Here is a 17,475-nt window from a genome sequence, read left to right as displayed (position 1 = left end):
CTGATTGGCTAAGTGCCCCCACCGGCATACCAAAGTGCTAACTGGTCATAATGAAATCTGCTCGCTGAGCCATAGGACACCAAGCTGCAGCCAAAACAAGTCTAGCTTTGCTTGTGTTTCTGTGTAGAAGAGATATGTCCCACCACTTTGAGCTATTCTGCTGCTATTTGGTGGCAGGATCAAGACTGATTTGCATATGGCTGGTCCCTTCTGCTACAGCAGCAGATGGACTAAGAAACGATTGTGTGGAAGGTTCACCCAGAGTAATGCCAGTGGTTAAGAATAATTCATAACCCTTCACCCAACATTTTGTGTGGACATAATAAAATCTGTCTCCACTGTGCAAATAGGCAACCTACACAATTCAAGAGAGTTTGTGCTAACTGGGCATCCTGTGCTGAAAACGATGGTTTTGGTTGTTCAAAACAATGCCAGAGGTTATGATTAATTCAGAGCTTTCCAGCTAGTAACCTTCAGTTGTGCAAAGGCCGCACCAAACAGGACAGGTAGGCCCACATATGGGTTCCGAGCCTGCTGTGTCTAGAGACCCAAGTTACACTTCACTGATGAAGCCCAATAAGGACAAAACATGTCTGAAGTTGCTTGTGGACTAATTTAGAAGGGAGGTTAGCTAGCACTTCAGGCTGGATTGCACCTCTGGGGTTGGATCAAACCTCGTTTGCATATGGCCTTTCCCCTCCTTTGCTGACAAAGCAGGCTGAAAAACGATGGTCTGGAGGGTATGCAAAATGCCAGAAGTTATGATTAATTCATAAACCTTCCCTGTAGCAACCTTCATTTGTGTAATGATCTTCTCAATGGCCACACTGGATTCCTGTCTTACTGTGCCCTAAGGGCCATACAAGATTCTGGTCTCCATAATTTTTAGGTCATCCCCATCACCTCCCCATCAAGAGATGTGGGGAGTAAAGACGGTATCTAACTTACCTTTTTTGATGCTCATATGTAAGACAAGTTTGGGTATTGTAAGAGGCTTGTTTTCGCGAAAAAGGTCCTTTCTCCTTCATTTGAGTTAAGAGTAGGGGATTTTCACGGGCGATGAAATGAACCAAAACATCAATTTAGAATAATAATTATCTGTCTTTCGGCTGGTACGTGCTAAAGTTACCAGTGAAAATCGCTACTATTCTTCAATAGTTTCACCGTAATTTCGGACATCCAAGGCCTGATATTGTTAATTAGGCGCAGTCTCTAGGTGTACCCCTCGACCACGTCACCCATGCCTTCACGGCTTCGCCCACACAACGGCGACACATCCTCGCACTGCCTGTACCGCCCCCCGCCCCCCGCCTCGTTCTGTTATTTTCTGATCTCCCAGAGATTCGATGCAGACTACGCGGTTTTCTGCCACCGCCCGGTTCGGAACCGTCCCACCCGAGCTGACCAGCCGCAGCAGGACGGTAAGGGCATCGCGATGGCGAAGAGGGGAGCGGTGGGAGGGGCAACAGATGAGGGAAGGACGAAAGATGAGAATGAGGAGGCAGTCATGACGCCTGGCGCCAATAATGCGATACATCTGGGAAATATGAGCCCTACGGCCTGGGAGTGAGAGGCAGCGGAGGGGAAGCTACTGAGGAGACTGTGGTTGGTTGGAAAAAAGCATGATAGGGGGATCAGGAAAGATACACAAGGAGTGGCCAACAGTGGCTTCAGAAATAAACCAAATAAGAAATAAGCAGGTGACAAGCCGAATATTTCTAGAACAAATGTGTCATTTTGCCAGTTGAGAACAGGTTTAGGAAAATAAGTGGTATGCTTCAAGTCAATATACATCATGAAAGTAAACTATATCCATAGGTTGGTGAAAGGCCATCAGCAAAACATATAAACGTTTTAATTTTACAAGTGTCTTAATGGGCGTCATTAACCACTGTTCTGCACTCTAGGTTTACATGTGTCGACTGCTTTGTACTTTTGTATATTCTTCTTTGTTCTGCTGTGCTCCACCCTCCTCTAGGTTCTCCTTTTAATTACTGCTCTGTTCCTGATGCCATAGGAACCTGATTTGCTTACTGGACTGCCTTGTTTTCTGCCTGGTCTTCCATATGAGCTCTTGTCTACTTAGTCAATCGTCCACTATTGTCTTGTCCCTTTCCGTCTCGTCTGCTTGCATCCCTCTTTGTGACCTCCCCTAGTGTCTCCCCCCACCTTTCCCCTCCACCCCTCTTCCTCTCTCCTCTTCCCCCACCTACTCTATGGCGCTCTCTGTTTCTCCTATCTTTTCAAACTGCTTCTCTATCGACTATCCTGCTTTCCTTACATGGTCTGGTAGGAAGAAGTTCAAAAAGAATATCCTGGTCTCCAACCCAGGCCACACTATTGCTGACACCTATACCAGTGCTTCCTCCAGACAGACCCTCACAACATTCTCTTTGTTGTTCCCTCGCCAGACCTATGGGCTCTTCATATGTTTTCTGTGTTCTCTCCTTTCTCTTCTTCTCCCATTAATGGTGGCACCCGGTGGGAGGCCCTCCTGGCCCCCTTCCACTCCTCTAATGTCATCATTAATGTTTATCTGAATGGCACCGTCTTGGTCCAAGGCCCTCAGGCCAACCTTCTCCTCTTTGATAGACGCTTCCCATGCCTCATCAATTCCTATCTTCTCCTGCGGTCCCTTCTCACTTCCTTGCCTCCCCCCCTCTGCCTCCTCCTTGGCTACCTTGCCCTCTTCTCCTTCCTCTTCTGCCCCTTCTCAGGCTCCTTCTACACCTCTGCAGGGCGTACTTCTGATTTGTACCATTCCCCGGAAGTCTTTCAAGGTTGGTAACCTTCTCCATATTGCCACTCTCAACTCTCGCTCAGCTGTCAAACAATCCTCTGACATCTGCCCCCTCCTGGAAGAACTTGATCTCATTGTCTTTGGTCTCACCGAGACATGGTTCACGGCCAGCTCTGTCACAAGCTTTGACACTCTCCTCCCTGATGGCTACTAGATCCTCTCCGTGCCCAGATCCAACCATTCCAGAGGCGGTGTAGCCTTGATCTTCCCGGAGTGGATTCCTGCCTCTGTCATTCCTATGCAGGCCTACTCCTCTTTCAAATGCCTTGTCTGCAGGCTCTCTCTCTCTTCTGGCCACTCTCTTACTGTGGCTACTATCTATCGGCCACCTGGTCAGATCACCTCCTTCCTCTCGGAGTGGGCAGACCTCTCCTCCTCCCTCCTGGCCTCGACCACTCAACTCCTCCTTCTTGAAGAGTTTAACATCCACCTGGATGCTTCCTGTCCCTCCTCTGGACTCTTTTGCGACCTCTGCGACTCGCTCTCTCTTTCTATCCTCCCCGTTGTCCGGACTCACCCTGCAGGCCACCCTCTGCATGTTCCGATCTCCTCAGACCTCCCCCTCTCTATCCCCCTCACCACTCCTCTCTCCTGGAGTGATCACTTTCTCCTTTCCTCCCATCTCTCCCTCTCTACCCCTCAGGCCAAGCCAACTCCAGCACTGCCACCTACCTTCTCGATCATCTGACCCATGAAGTGTGTGTCAGTTGAGGCTTTTGCCGCCCCTTTCTCCAGCATTGGATCTTTCATGGATTCACATGCTTAGAATATTCCCCGTCGTCAGGCTGGGAATCCCCGGTACATTATATAGACCCTTTCCCGTAGGAAAACTTTTTCGACGCTTATGCGTCCTATCCACCTCGTTTTGTATCATGCGTGCCCGCGCCGTCAGGACGCCATGATATAAATACAGGACCCGCCCCCGCGCTCCCTCAGATTTCAACCGTCTTTCAAAGCAGTGGGATCCTCGTGGTTACTACTAGTAGAAATTAGGTTGTTTTTTCTTTCGCTTCGGCGACGTTATATTCTGGAGAATTATGTCCGGAAAAGCGTTATTTCGCCCTTGTGCGACATGTGGACTCAAAAAAGTCTATGAAGGTGATGCCCACATGGATTGTATCTACTGTCTCCACCCGCACCACACGGCGGATACATGTGAGATATGCCAGGGTTTCTCCCAAAAAACCCTTAAAGACAGAAAAAGAAGGTTGGTCGACTGGCTTAACGATGGAGCGGGTGCCTATCTGGCATCAGAAGTTGGCTCAACGGCCTCCAGGAGCAAGTCGGAACCTCCCTCGAAGAAGGTACGGCCAGTCGACAACCTCCCTGATGACAAGCATACGGGGAAGCATGCTGGGTCTTCCTCATCACTCAAAAAGTCCTCCTCCTCCTCATTATCTAAGACGGTGAGGCAAGCGACGTCAAAATCCTCCTCAGGGGACCGTCATAGGTCTTCCATGAGTCGGGATTCTTCAGCCGGGAAATCGGCATCGAAATCGGCTTCCAAGTCTAAAGTCTCGGCGCTGGCTACTTGCTCGTCGACACCGGTGTCGTTGACGATGCCTATTACTGTTCAGGCTGCAGCGGTGGGGATTCCTTCGTCGACGGCGACTCAGTCTATGGCTTGGCAACCAGAGGTCTACGACCCGGTCCCCCCTGAAGTCTTACTGCAGCCGGACACGGCCTTGTCGACGCTGTCGGCGGAAGGGGAATGTGGCATGGTTTTACAGCCGTCGGATTTGGGCTTACGGCCTTCCACTTCGACGACGGCGAGTGGGGGTATGGTCCCTCTATCCTCGACGTTGCTGACCCCCCAGACGGTCTTGTCTCTGGATGTTCTTAATACGCTGCAGAAGCTCCTACAGCGTCTGGATACGCAGATCCCTCAACCTGGGACCTCATCGTCGCTATTTCCTGTACCTTCCGTCGACGAACAAGCTCAAACGGCCCGCTCGACGACCAAAAGCCCATCGGCCTCCCAGGTGGCGAAGGATCGTCCTCGAGCGCAGGAGGAGGGTGAGCTTTCGGAGTCTGATTCTATCCAGGGTGACTCAGGGTCAGACATTTCCCTGTCACCGTCGAGAGACCCAACATGGAATTCGGATGTGGAGGTAGAGTCTACGAGGAGCCAGGCACAACCGTCTCCTCCGGATGATGTGGGAGCCTTCCACGCCATGATGGGAAAGGCGTGTTCCGAGTTCGGCTTGATTCCTGAGGAACAAAAGAAAGACTGTTTTCTCTTTGATCATATGGGTCAAAGGAGGAAATTGGTTTTTGCCATCCCAATTCTGGACCACGTGTGGCAAGAAGGCCTCAAGACGATGCGCCATCCGTTCTCGGAGCCGGCTATCAAGGGGCGTATTGAGAAAAAGTTTAAAGCTCCGGAGTCCACTCCAAAATGTCTAACGGCACAACCTCTGTCAGACTCCGTGGTGTTGGCGGCAGGGGCTAGGAAGGCCAGAGTACAACAAAAATGTTCGACCCCACCAGAAAGCGAGGCCAGAAGGCAGGACGCCTTTGGAAAAAAGGTGCTCTCAGTTGGCGCGACGACGGTAAGGGCAGCCAATTCTTTGGCTATCGTATCAAGATACGATAGAGAAATGTGGCACAAACTAGCCCCTATCCTAGAACATCTGCCAGAAGAACACCGAAAAGCAGCCATGTTACTTGTACGAGATGGCGAGGAGGCTTCGAACCACGCAATTAATATTGCAGTTGACCTAGCAGAGTCTGGTTTCAAACAGATCAATCATGGCGTAGTACTTCGTCGACAAGCGTGGCTCAAATGTACTACTTTCCGTCCCGAAGTCCAATACAAAGTCCTTGACATGCCATGTGAAGGAGAACATCTGTTCGGAGAAAAGGTAGATGAAGCCTTGAAGGGGATGAAGGAAGACACGGATACTGCTAGGTCTCTGGGAGCCCTCCAGACAGGTAGAAATTTTCGCTCCTTTCGCCCATTCAGGGGTGCTTCTGGAAACTCCCGCTTTGGAGCCTCTTGGGACCGGGGATTTAACAGGTCCTCGTACTCTTCACAAGGTTTCAGACGTGCATCCCAGTCGGCACGAAGAGGTAGAGATTATCAAGCCTCCAGAAGACGGGGCTCGGGTTCCTCTTCGACGAAGGGCAAGCAAACCGGCAACCAATGACGGCCTTCGGAACATCCTGGGGGGCCGAGTCTCTCATCATATCGCCCAATGGAAATGCATCACCACAGATCGATGGGTTCTGGACACGATTCGCATGGGTCATGCGCTACAATTCAAAGACAAACCTCCACGTCTTCCGCCGGTGTTTTCGGCCCAGCCCCACCTTCGGGTCCTACGACAAGAGGTGGAGCTTATGCTAAAAAAGGGAGCGGTAGAAAAGGTTCCTGTGGCACAGGAAGGAAACAGAGTTTATTCCAGGTTCTTCGTTGTCAAGAAGCCAAATGGAAAATGGAGGCCCATTCTCGACCTGAGGGTACTCACCAAATGGCTAAAGAGCTTAAAATTCAAAATGCTAAAGCTCCAGGAGGTTATCAGGTCGGTGCAACCCAAGGATTATCTGTCGTCGCTGGACCTTCAAGACGCCTATTTTCACATCCCAATACGTCCACGACACAGGAGATATTTAAGGTTCGTCGTCGGACGAAAGCATTTCCAGTTCAAGGTCCTCCCGTTCAGTCTCAAGTCCGCCCCCAGGACGTTCACCAAGTGTCTGGCCCCTATAGCGGCCCCTTTAAGAAAGGAAGGTCACCACGTCTATCCCTATCTAGACGACTGGCTGGTCAGAGGTTCGTCCACGGAACAAACACGGAACAGTCCAGCGAGAGAGTACAGAAATTACAAAGCAAGGCGTCGGAATGGCAATGCGGTACCAGGGTATCGGTGCGCAGATACATGTCCCTGCTAGGGACTATGTCATCCTGCATTCCGTTGATAAACAACTGCCGTCTGTTTATGAGGCCTTGCCAGGAATTTCTAGCGGACCGTTGGGCGCAGAGTCAAGGTCGCTGGTCCGACAGACTGGTCGTCGACGAGCAACTAGTACAAGCACTCTGCTGGTGGAAAGCGTCTTCTCATCTAACGAAAGGAATGCCTCTGGTGGAGCCGGAGTTCCAGAAGACGGTGGTGACGGATGCATCGTTGAGCGGATGGGGAGCTCATCTGGATACGTTGCAGGTACAAGGCCGGTGGTCGTTACAAGAGTCCTCCCTGCATATCAACCTGCTGGAACTGAGAGCGGTGCGATGGGCTCTAAAATCATTCCTTCCTCAGTTGAGGAACTCAGTGGTGCGTGTCATGACGGACAACACAACTACAATGTTTTACTTGAGGAAGCAAGGAGGGACACGGTCCAGGTCCCTGTCGACGGAGGCACAAAAAATCTGGCATTGGGCACTGCAACACAACATGCAAATCTTGGCGTTACACCTGCCAGGCATGAGAAATGTGGAGGCCGATGCCCTCAGCAGAGAACTGAACGATGTTCACGAATGGGTGCTGAACGACCAGCAAATACAACACGTATTCAAGAAGTGGGGACATCCCTCCATCGATCTGTTCGCGACGAGGGACAACAGGAAATGCCTGCAGTATGCAAGCAGATGGCCTCAGCAGGGCTCTCTGGGGGATGCGTTCTCCTTTCCATGGACGAACAAATTCCTGTACACATTCCCTCCATTTCCCCTTATCCGGAGGACATTGCAATGGATCCTCAAGTACCCATGTCGGGTGATTCTGGTGGCCCTGTACTGGGCCAGACAGGTGTGGTTTTCAGACCTACTGCACCTAGCGGCGGCGGAACCGAAGAGGACCCCCAACCTTCTGTCTCGACAGGAGGGGATTGTTTGGCATCAAGACCCGGACAGCCTCAAATTGACGGCCTGGCTCCTGACTTCGCTGAATTTGGTCAGCTAACGATTCCGGAGGAATGTCGGCGTATTCTGCAAGCGGCAAGAGCACCTTCCACAAACACCTCATACTCGTACAAATGGAGGAGGTTCTGTCAGTGGTGCTCGGATCAACCAGGTTTGGTTCCGCAGTCGATGAAGCCGGAACAGCTCCTTCCATACTTGCTGTTCTTAGCTCAAAAGGGCCTATCGGTATCGTCGATAAAAGTACACCTGGCCGCCATTTCCAGGTTTACACCTCAACGACATTCCACACCATTATTCAGCGACCGCCTGATTAAGCACTTCCTTAAGGGCCTATTTCGGAGTTTTCCTCCAGAGAAGAAATTTCCTCCGGCGTGGAGCCTCAACCTGGTGTTAGCGTCTCTTATGAAACCTCCCTTTGAACCAATGTCATCATCGTCTCTAAAGTTTTTGTCGTGGAAGTTGGCCTTCCTGGTCGCCATCACTTCAGCCCGACGTATTTCAGAAATCCAAGCTCTAATGGTAGACCCACCGTACTTACGTTTTTTCAAGAACAAGGTGGTCCTAGCCACTAACCCACAGTTCATACCGAAAGCTCCGTCAGTGTCCCATAAACACTCCTCTATTGTCTTACCTACGTTTTTTCCAGAACCATGCTCGGGAGCGGAGCGTACGTTACACACACTGGAGGTAAAAAGGGCTCTCAAGTTCTATCTTCATCGCACGCAACCTTTCAGAGAAACGAGGCAGTTGTTCGTGGCCTATGGGTTGGGTGCTAAAGGCAAAGCCATTTCAAAGCAAGGACTGTCAAGATGGGTGTCCTCTAGCATTTCGTACTGCCATTCCAAGGCAGGGAAGCCTCTTCTACGACGGCCAAGAGCTCATTCAACTAGAGCGGCGGCATCGTCGACGGCGCTGTGGTCTGGAGTCCCGCTGGGGGACATCTGCATGGCGGCTACCTGGGCGGCTACACACACTTTTACCCGCCATTACTGCCTGTCGCAACAACATGCCGAAGATACCCGGATGGGACAGACAGTGCTTCGACACCTATTCCAATAAGATAAGCCCCGGCTGAGGGGATAGATCCTGTTGCAATTGTGTTTCAATATTGTCCGCTTTTCTATGCTAATGATTAATGCTGTGTACACAACCATAGGGAACGGGCATTGTGAGAAGTATGCGGGTTTGCATGCACGCCTCCTCTTTTAGGGATGGTACTGCTATGTAATCTATTCTAAGCATGTGAATCCATGACAGATCCAATGCTGGAGAAGGGAATAGTTTCTTACCTGTAACTCCATTTCTCCAGCATTGGTATCTTTCATGGATTCACATGCGCCCTCCTGCCTCCCCTGGACATGCAAACCGGTTCCCCCACTACTTTGGGGGCCGAAATCTGAGGGAGCGCGGGGGCGGGTCATGTATTTATATCATGGCGTCCTGACGGCGCGGGCACGCATGATACAAAACGAGGTGGATAGGACGCATAAGCGTCGAAAAAGTTTTCCTACGGGAAAGGGTCTATATAATGTACCGGGGATTCCCAGCCTGACGACGGGGAATATTCTAAGCATGTGAATCCATGAAAGATACCAATGCTGGAGAAATGGAGTTACAGGTAAGAAACTATTCCCTTCTCACCCCTCCTCCTCCTCTGGCTGACTCACATCCTGAAACAGCCCTTTCCATGCTCCACTCTTCTATCTCTGATACTCTTGATGTTCTTGCACCTGTCATGCAGATCAACTTGAAGCCCAAAGCCAAATGCAACTCCTGGTATGACTCTGACCTCGTCACCCTTAAACTCAAGTGCAGGGTGGCTGGGAGGAAATGGCTAGCTTCTTGTGCATCCTCTGCCAAACTGGCCTGCCGTCTGCTCCAAAGGCAATACCGGCTCTCTGTCCGCACTAAGAAGAGAGCCCACATTCAAGCAATCTAACGCCTCGTCCGAACACTTTAAAATCTGCAAGGAGCTGGCCAATCCTGCTGCAGTCGCTACCTCTCCGGTCCCCTCCCAGTCCCTATGCATGGCCCTGGCTTCTAATTTCATCTCTAAAACCCAGGACATCTTGTCCACTCACTCGTCCACTCCTCGTCCTCCCTCTACTCTCTCCTCTACCTCCGGCCCCCCTGTGGCCACCTGTTAGGAAAGATTTCATAATTGTAGGTAATTTTCCTTCCATGTGGCAACCCCTAAACTTTTTGCTGTTGTTTTTCACCTTGTTCTCGACTTTGCCAGAGAAGTGCAGCCTTCTGCCGCACTCCTCTGGGCTTTCACTCCTTTCGTACGGGGAAACTGACATGCCCTTAAGACAGTCAGTACCGGGGAACGCTGTTTCCCGTAGTTTCTTTTATCATGTTGCGGCTTTCGTGCAACATGACACAAGAGGGCACTGTAAGCTAAGTTACAGCTCTCTTGGGTCTCTACCCTTCTACAGGCCCTAGATACTCGTTTAGGATTGTATCTGATCTTGTGTTTTGAGCTCCTTTTGGCATTCTGAGCGTGTTTCTCGCGCTTAACCCAAAATGGTGGCCTGGCTCCCAAAATGGCCAGACCACGAGGCTCCTTTGTCCTGACCGCTGACCGTCTTGCTCCCTTCACCTTCCCCAGGTCAAGCCGACCCAGGGCCTTCCTTATTTGGGCATGTATTTTCCCGCGAAACACGGATGCTTTCGCGGGCTTCTACATGTCTTGTGTGTGCCTCCAGGATGTGGGCTGGGATGTCTGGTCCCAATACACATCCTGGGTGCCAGAGAGTCTAGGGTGGTGTGAATGGCTGGGACCACCGTGGTCCGTGATTGGTCCACGAATGGTGTGAGTGCTGATGAGCGGATCTCCCATTGGGTCCCCTCCGTTTTGGCGCGAAGGGAACAGTGGATAAGAGGGGGCTGGAAACACCACTACCATGTCGATCTCCTGAGTTCTCACGAACGAAGGAATACAGGAGCCAAGTATCCTGCAACCAAGAGGCTGGACCGAGGAATCGCTGGTGACCCACTGAAGGACTTCTCCTCTGCACTGCTTTCGCCTTGTGAAACCCTTTTTCACCTTTGATCGAACCAGAAGGCCTGTACTGGTACTTCGACCCCTGGAATAGCGGGGACAGCTATTCTCGGCATCTTCACCATCTCCTGCCAGTAAGCCTTCGGAAGCGTCTCTGGGCCATCCAGCTGACTGACCAGCTTACACGGGAGTCTTGCTCTGTAACCGCCGCCAGGTTGTGTAGTATTTCGAGTCCTTGTCACTCTCACACGCTTCGTACACTTGGCGTTCCCAGGTCTGAAGTGAGTAGTGTACATTTGGCTCAGATACACCCGGCCGCTCCATTGCCCTGCTGTGGTAACAAACTGTGCGGGTTTCTTCGATTGGGACGTCTTGTTACTCAACACGACGACGAGGCGTTCCCTGCTCTTCTGAACCTGTCAGTGACTGAAACGGCTGCGGAGAAGCCTGGGTCTGCTTGCATCGGGGACCGGTGAGTAGCATAGCTAGGATCTGCCCTCCTGCAGGAGCCCATTGCTTTTCCCCGCTGTGTCAAAACAGCATCCTTTTCCGTACTCGCGCTCTGCTTCTGCCCACTGTGGAGGCTGCGCTTGAGTCGCGGAACTTGTTCTTCTTCTTTTGTGCACTAAACCGAACTGCCTGATTTCCCTCGAAGAGCTTCTCCTTTTGCCCGTTGGCACCAGCGTGTGGAGGTACTTTTGAATAAAAGGCTCCACTCTTCGCAGGGCTCGGACTTCCATCTAGTTAGGTGCCTCTGAAGGCGAACTGGCTCTAAGCATTATTTCGCACTGCCTGTTTTCCTTCCCTTTTAGGTGGACTACACATTTCGTGCCTATAACGCTTGAGACTGTCGTATTTGTATATATATTGTGTTGATATGGTATGTGTTGGTTTACTATCGTTATATTGTGATTTTCTTGCTACGGTCATTGTTTTAAAGGCCTTGAAATGTGTATATATTTTTAATATAACAACTGTTTGGAGTAGTTAGTAAGTGTTCTTGCTTTGTGTGCTCATTGCAGGCTTTCAGTCACCCTCACCCCTCTTGAGACCTAGTCTTGACCGCCGCAATCGCTACCTTGATTGGTCTGGCTCGTCCAGAGGTTACCCTGTTCCAAGTAATTAGGTTGGCCTTCTGAACTTCTGCGCCACCAGGACAGAGTTCAGAAATCCGTCTTAACAAATTGGTGTACAGCAGTGGGATACAACTGAAGGTATCCAGTGTTCCGCACAAACTAAGGCATTTCAGGTTATTCCAACCAGGACACGTAGTGAATTGTTGTAGTATAACTTTAAAAAGGCCATAGTCCTATCTAACAGTATGGAAACAAATACCTTGTTAACTTTAAATGCTTCCAAATCAGAAACATTGAAAAAGATGTGTGCGGAGAGAGGTGTTTCCTCTCAAGGCACGAAATTGGAAATGATCCAAAGAATCGTGGCGTGGCAAGAAGCGCAGCTTGACACTATAACTTCTGAGGACAGTGCGGAAGGTGGTGGGGCTGCTCTCACTTGTAGAACCGACGGTTCTGCTGCTGCACTGATCCATCGCGACCACGAGGACAGGGAGGACGAGATGTCTAATGTTTCCTCTGCCAGTGCTGATGGGGAGGCTATGCTTGAATTCAAGAAGCAAGAGCTGTGGTTTAGGCAGCAGGAGCTTGAATTCAGCATAGCCAAACTAAAAATCGAACAGGCAGATAAACAAAAAGACAGGGATCACCAGTTGGAACTGGCCAAGCTTCAGGTTGCAAATGGGTCCAAGGGTCCTGGACATGGGTCTGGGGCCTCCTCTCATCCACGGTTTCCGAAAGATCTGCTCAGTGTGTATGAAGAAAGGAATGACATTATGGACTGTCTGAATGCGTTTGAGTATGCATGCGAAGTTCAACAAGTTGACAATGCTGATAAGATTGCCTGGTTACTCAGCAGACTTCCCCATTCTAGCTGTAGTGCCATTATGGAAATGTCGAAGGCTGAGCGAGCTGATTTCGCAATGTTAAAGCAAACTCTCATTTTAAAGTTTGGGAAGACTCCGGCCCAATATTTGAAACGTTTCAGAGAGTATAAGAAAAAGGAAGGTGGTACTTGGGTATCTTATGTCACTGAATCCTTGAAAAACTTAACTGGCTGGGTCGAAGGTTATAAGGTTTCTACCTTCGAAGACATGATAAATCTTGTCATGCTGGAACACATTTTTGCATCTTCTTCCCCGGAGCTTAAGCAGCATTTGGCCGATTCGAAGGAGATAGATCCTAAGAAGCTGGCCATTGCAGCAGACTTATGGGTGTCACATCGAGTGTCCCATAAGGACAAAACTCATCCTGGTAAGCAGGAGGAAGAGAAAACGTCCAAAGATATGGAGGGTGGAGAATCTGATAAATCTTCTTCTCAGAAGGGCCACAAAAAGAAAAATAAGGGTAAGACACAAGAGAACTCACAGGGTAGTGGAGGTCAGCCTCCGAAACAGAACTCTGGTTACAATAAGCCTCCCTATGTAAACAGACCCAATGGATCTTGTTTTGCTTGTGGAGCAACTGACCACGTGAAGGGGGATCCCCGGTGTAAGGTTAGACCTTTGGGGGTCCACTCCGCTAATTTGGCCTTCTCCTCCTACGAGGAAGAAGAGATTACAGGGGCATCCTTCTCCTCAGACTCATTTCCCAGTGGGATAGAGGCTGAGGTAGTTTTAGTTTCCCTGGGTTCCTGGGAGCCTAAAGTGGCAGAGGCTTATGCTAGGATTCCGGATAATACCAAGCACTACTTTAAAGACAGTATGCTGATCAATGGAGTAGATACTCCAGCTCTTAGGGATAGTGGGTGCAGTCGCACTGTAGTGGATTCTACCTTGGTAGACTCAGAGGAAGTTGCCAGAGCTACTCTGATGCCCACTAAGTTGGCTGACGGCCCACTTCGTATATTCCCAGTAATACCTGTAAATCTTACTTTAAATGGTACAGCAGTCAGGATTCCAGTGAGCATTCAGAGAAACGTCCCGGGAAAGGTCTTGTTAGGTAATGATCTCAGAGCTTTAGGGCTCGTAGGAGACCCGGCCGAAAGACCCTACACACGGTCTCAAGCACGGGCAGCATTGGCCAAGACCAATACGCCGCCCCAGCCGAAGGGGAAACCCAAGGCGAAAGGAGTCGACAAGTCAAGACGAGGGAAAGAGAATATTCCCCCGAGCTCGCCTACCACTGCGGTGGAGGAAGTTGGTCAATCGCCCGGGCCTGACGAGGAGGTGGCGATGCCTGAAGTATTTGACCCCAACGATCATCCTGAACTAAAAGACTTGTTAGTTGAAGGAGGTCCTGATAGGGACGAATTCAGTAAAGGCCAACGTGAGTGCCCATCTCTGGAAGGCCTAAGGAGACAGGCCTGCTCCCAGCTTGAGGGTGAGCCTCCTGGGACGCATAGGATTTATTGGGAAGGTGGACTCCTGTCTAGTGAGCCCACAGAGTCTACAGAAGGAGACCATAGGAGGTTGGTGGTTCCCCTTGCTGTTAGGCCCTTCCTCCTGCAGTTGGCGCATGAAGTGCCCCTTGCTGGTCACCTTGGTATGAAGAGGACCAAGCAAAGGTTATCCATGCACTTCTACTGGCCCAAGATGGGGGTGCAAGTAGAAAGTCACTGCAGGAGTTGTGCCTCCTGCCAGTTGTCTGGTAAGGTTGGCACGACAATCCAAGCTCCGTTGGTACCGCTCCCAGTTGTGGGGGTACCATTTGAAAGGGTAGGGATCGACATCGTTGGTCCCCTTGACCCGCAAACATCCTCGGGCAATAGGTTTATCCTGGTGCTGGTCAACCATGCAACCAGATATCCTCAGGCTATCCCATTGAAAACTGTAACTGCCAAGTCAGTTGCAAAAGCTTTACTTGCATATTTACTAGGGTTGGCTTCCCTAAAGAAGTTGTGTCGGATCGTGGCAGCAACTTTATGTCGAAGTATATGCAGGCTATGTGGAAAGAATGTGGGGTCACCTACAAGTTCTCTTCTGCATACCACCCCCAGACCAATGGTCTGGTGGAACGTTTCAACAGAACGTTAAAGAGCATGATTGGGGCTCTGGAGGAACCTCAGAGAAGAAAATGGGATCTTATTTTACCATGCTTACTGTTTGCCTACCGAGAGGTACCACAGGAGGGTTTTGGCTTCAGCCCCTTCGAACTTCTGTTCGGTCATCCCGTACAGGGACCCTTAGCCATCGTCAAAGAGGGATGGGAGATGCCCACTCCCCCTGTTACTACCAACGTAGTTGATTATGTGCTAGGGCTCAGAAAACGGATGGTACTTCTGATGGGCTTGGCTAGTGATAAATTGAAGGCAGGACAAGCGCTGGTGAAACATTGGTACGACCAGAAAGCTTCCCTCATCAACTTTACACCTGGTCAGCAAGTCCTGATCATGAATCCCATAAGGCCTCTAGCTTTACAGGACAAATGGTCAGGCCCTTACACAGTGGTGGAGCCCCTGGGTGAGGTTAACTATTTAGTGGACCTTGGACGGCCTGGACAGGCTCGAAAAGTGTTTCACGTGAATAGGCTGAAGGCTTTCGTCCCAAGAGTCGAAATCGCAGCACTGCTACTGGCTTCAGACGTTGAGGAAGAGAAGTCTGAACCTCTCCCCGACCTGTTCCAAAGCGGTCCTTCAGATAGCTCCTTTGAGGGTGTCCGAGTGGCCCCTCACCTGACTTCTGATCAGCAGGCTGAGGTGAAAAGTTTGCTTAGGCAGTTTTCCCCCCTGTTTTCACAGTCGCCTGGTTTGACACCTTGGTGCAAACATAACATTGACACAGGAGACAGTGTACCTACCAAAAGTAGGGGATACAGGATGTCAGACAAAGGACGGTCTTATATTAAGACCGAGGTCAACAAGATGTTAGACCTTGGGGTGATTGAACCCTCTAGTAGTCCTTGGTCCAGCCCTGTGGTTTTGGTTCCAAAGGCAGGCACTTCTGAATTGAGGTTCTCCGTGGATTACAGGGCTCTGAATGCTGTCACCAAGACAGATGCACACCCCTTGCCTCGAACAGATGAGCTGGTGGATACTTTGGGTGCCTCCAAGTACCTCAGCACGTTTGACCTCACTGCTGGCTATTGGCAAATAGCTTTAGCAGAACATGCCAAGGAGAAGACAGCATTTTCTACTCCAGACGGCCTTTACCAATTCCGGGTAATGCCGTTCGGGTTGAAGAATGCACCTGCCACTTTCCAGAGGCTTGTGAATCATGTTTTGAATGGGTTGGACGAATTCTGTCTTGCATATCTGGACGATATAGCAGTTTTCAGTGCCACCTGGGAAGACCATGTGAAACACCTCGGGATTGTGCTCCAGGCTCTTCAGAAAGCACACCTGACCATAAAGGCTAGTAAATGCCAGATTGGACAAGGCTCAGTGGTTTACCTTGGACATGAAGTAGGTGGAGGGAGGATACAGCCTCTTCCCAGTAAAGTACAAGCAGTACAAGACTGGCCTACCCCCACTACGCAAACCCAAGTGAGAGCCTTCTTAGGACTCACGGGGTATTACCGCAATTTTGTGGCAGACTATGGCACCATAGCTGCCCCTCTGACTGCCCTCACAACTCCGAAGAAACCCAAGAAGGTAACTTGGACCGACGAGTGTGAGAAGGCCTTCAATGGCTTAAAAGACTCCTTGTGCCAGGCCCCTGTCCTCAGGGCTCCTGATTATCAAAGACCTTTTATCGTGCAGACGGACGCCTCTGACACTGGGATAGGAGCTGTACTATCACAAGTCGATGAGAAGGGTAAGGAACACCCTATTGGTTTTATTAGCCGCCAGCTTAAGGACAGAGAGCTCAGATGGTCCACGGTAGAGAAAGAATGTTTCTCTGTTGTGTGGGCCCTAAGGAAGCTGAGGCCCTACCTCTATGTGACCCACTTCACTGTGCAAACTGACCATAAGCCCTTAAAGTGGCTAATGAACATGAAGGGGGAGAATCCAAAGTTGCTCAGGTGGTCCATAAGTCTACAAGGCTTCGACTTCACTATTGAGCATAGGCCAGGTGTCCAACATAGCAATGCTGATGGGTTGTCCAGAATGTTTAACCGACCTGAACAAGAGACTCATCCAGGGGTGGATTAGTTCCCCCTGTCCATAGTCTGGGAGGGGCGAGTGTTAGGAAAGATTTCGTAATTGTAGGTAATTTTCCTTCCATGTGGCAACCCCTAAACTTTTTGCTGTTGTTTTTCACCTTGTTCTCGACTTTGCCAGAGAAGTGCAGCCTTCTGCCGCACTCCTCTGGGCTTTCGCTCCTTTCTTACGGGGAAACTGACATGCCCTTAAGAAAGTCAGTACCGGGGAACGCTGTTTCCCGTAGTTTCTTTTATCATGTTGCGGCTTTCGTGCAACATGACACAAGAGGGCACTGTAAGCTAAGTTATAGCTCTCTTGGGTCTCTAGCCTTCTACAGGCCCTAGATACTCGTTTAGGATTGTATCTGATCGGTGCAAGTGATTCAGGGACGGGAATGGTGGCAGCGATCGTTTCTTGTGTTTTGAGCTCCTTTTGGCGTTCTGAGCGCGTTTCTCGCGCTTAACCCAAAATGGTGGCCTGGCTCCCAAAATGGCCAGACCACGAGGCTCCTTTGTCCTGTCCGCTGACCGTCTTGCTCCCTTCACCTTCCCCAGGTCAAGCCGACCCGGGGCCTCCCTTATTTGGGCATGTACTTTCCCGCGAAACACGGATGCTTTCGCGGGCTTCTACATGTCTTGTGTGTGCCTCCAGGATGTGGGCTGGGATGACTGGTCCCAATACACATCCTGGGTGCCAGAGAGTCTAGGGTGGTGT

At 50.4% G+C, this 17,475-nt stretch overlaps 1 protein-coding gene across 2 annotated transcripts in view; it reads left to right on the top strand.

Moving 5' to 3' along the window:
- The first annotated feature begins 1,337 nt into the window (after window positions 1–1,337).
- The window catches only part of LOC138566733 (protein split ends-like), a 611,843-nt gene continuing 595,705 nt past the window's right edge, over window positions 1,338–17,475 (top strand). The window contains exon 1 of one of the 2 annotated variants that reach the window (XM_069644359.1): window positions 1,338–1,421. The gene's annotated coding sequence lies outside the window, so the exon portion shown is untranslated. The remainder of the gene's footprint in view (window positions 1,422–17,475) is intronic. The other variant, XM_069644358.1, reaches the window with a different exon arrangement.

Source organism: Ambystoma mexicanum, chromosome 2p (assembly GCF_040938575.1).
Source record: "Ambystoma mexicanum isolate Mex_15411 chromosome 2p, UKY_AmexF1_1, whole genome shotgun sequence".
NCBI lineage: Eukaryota > Metazoa > Chordata > Amphibia > Caudata > Ambystomatidae > Ambystoma > Ambystoma mexicanum.
The sequence above is the reverse complement of the archived record's forward strand: the minus strand, read 5'-3'. Positions and strand labels throughout refer to the sequence as shown.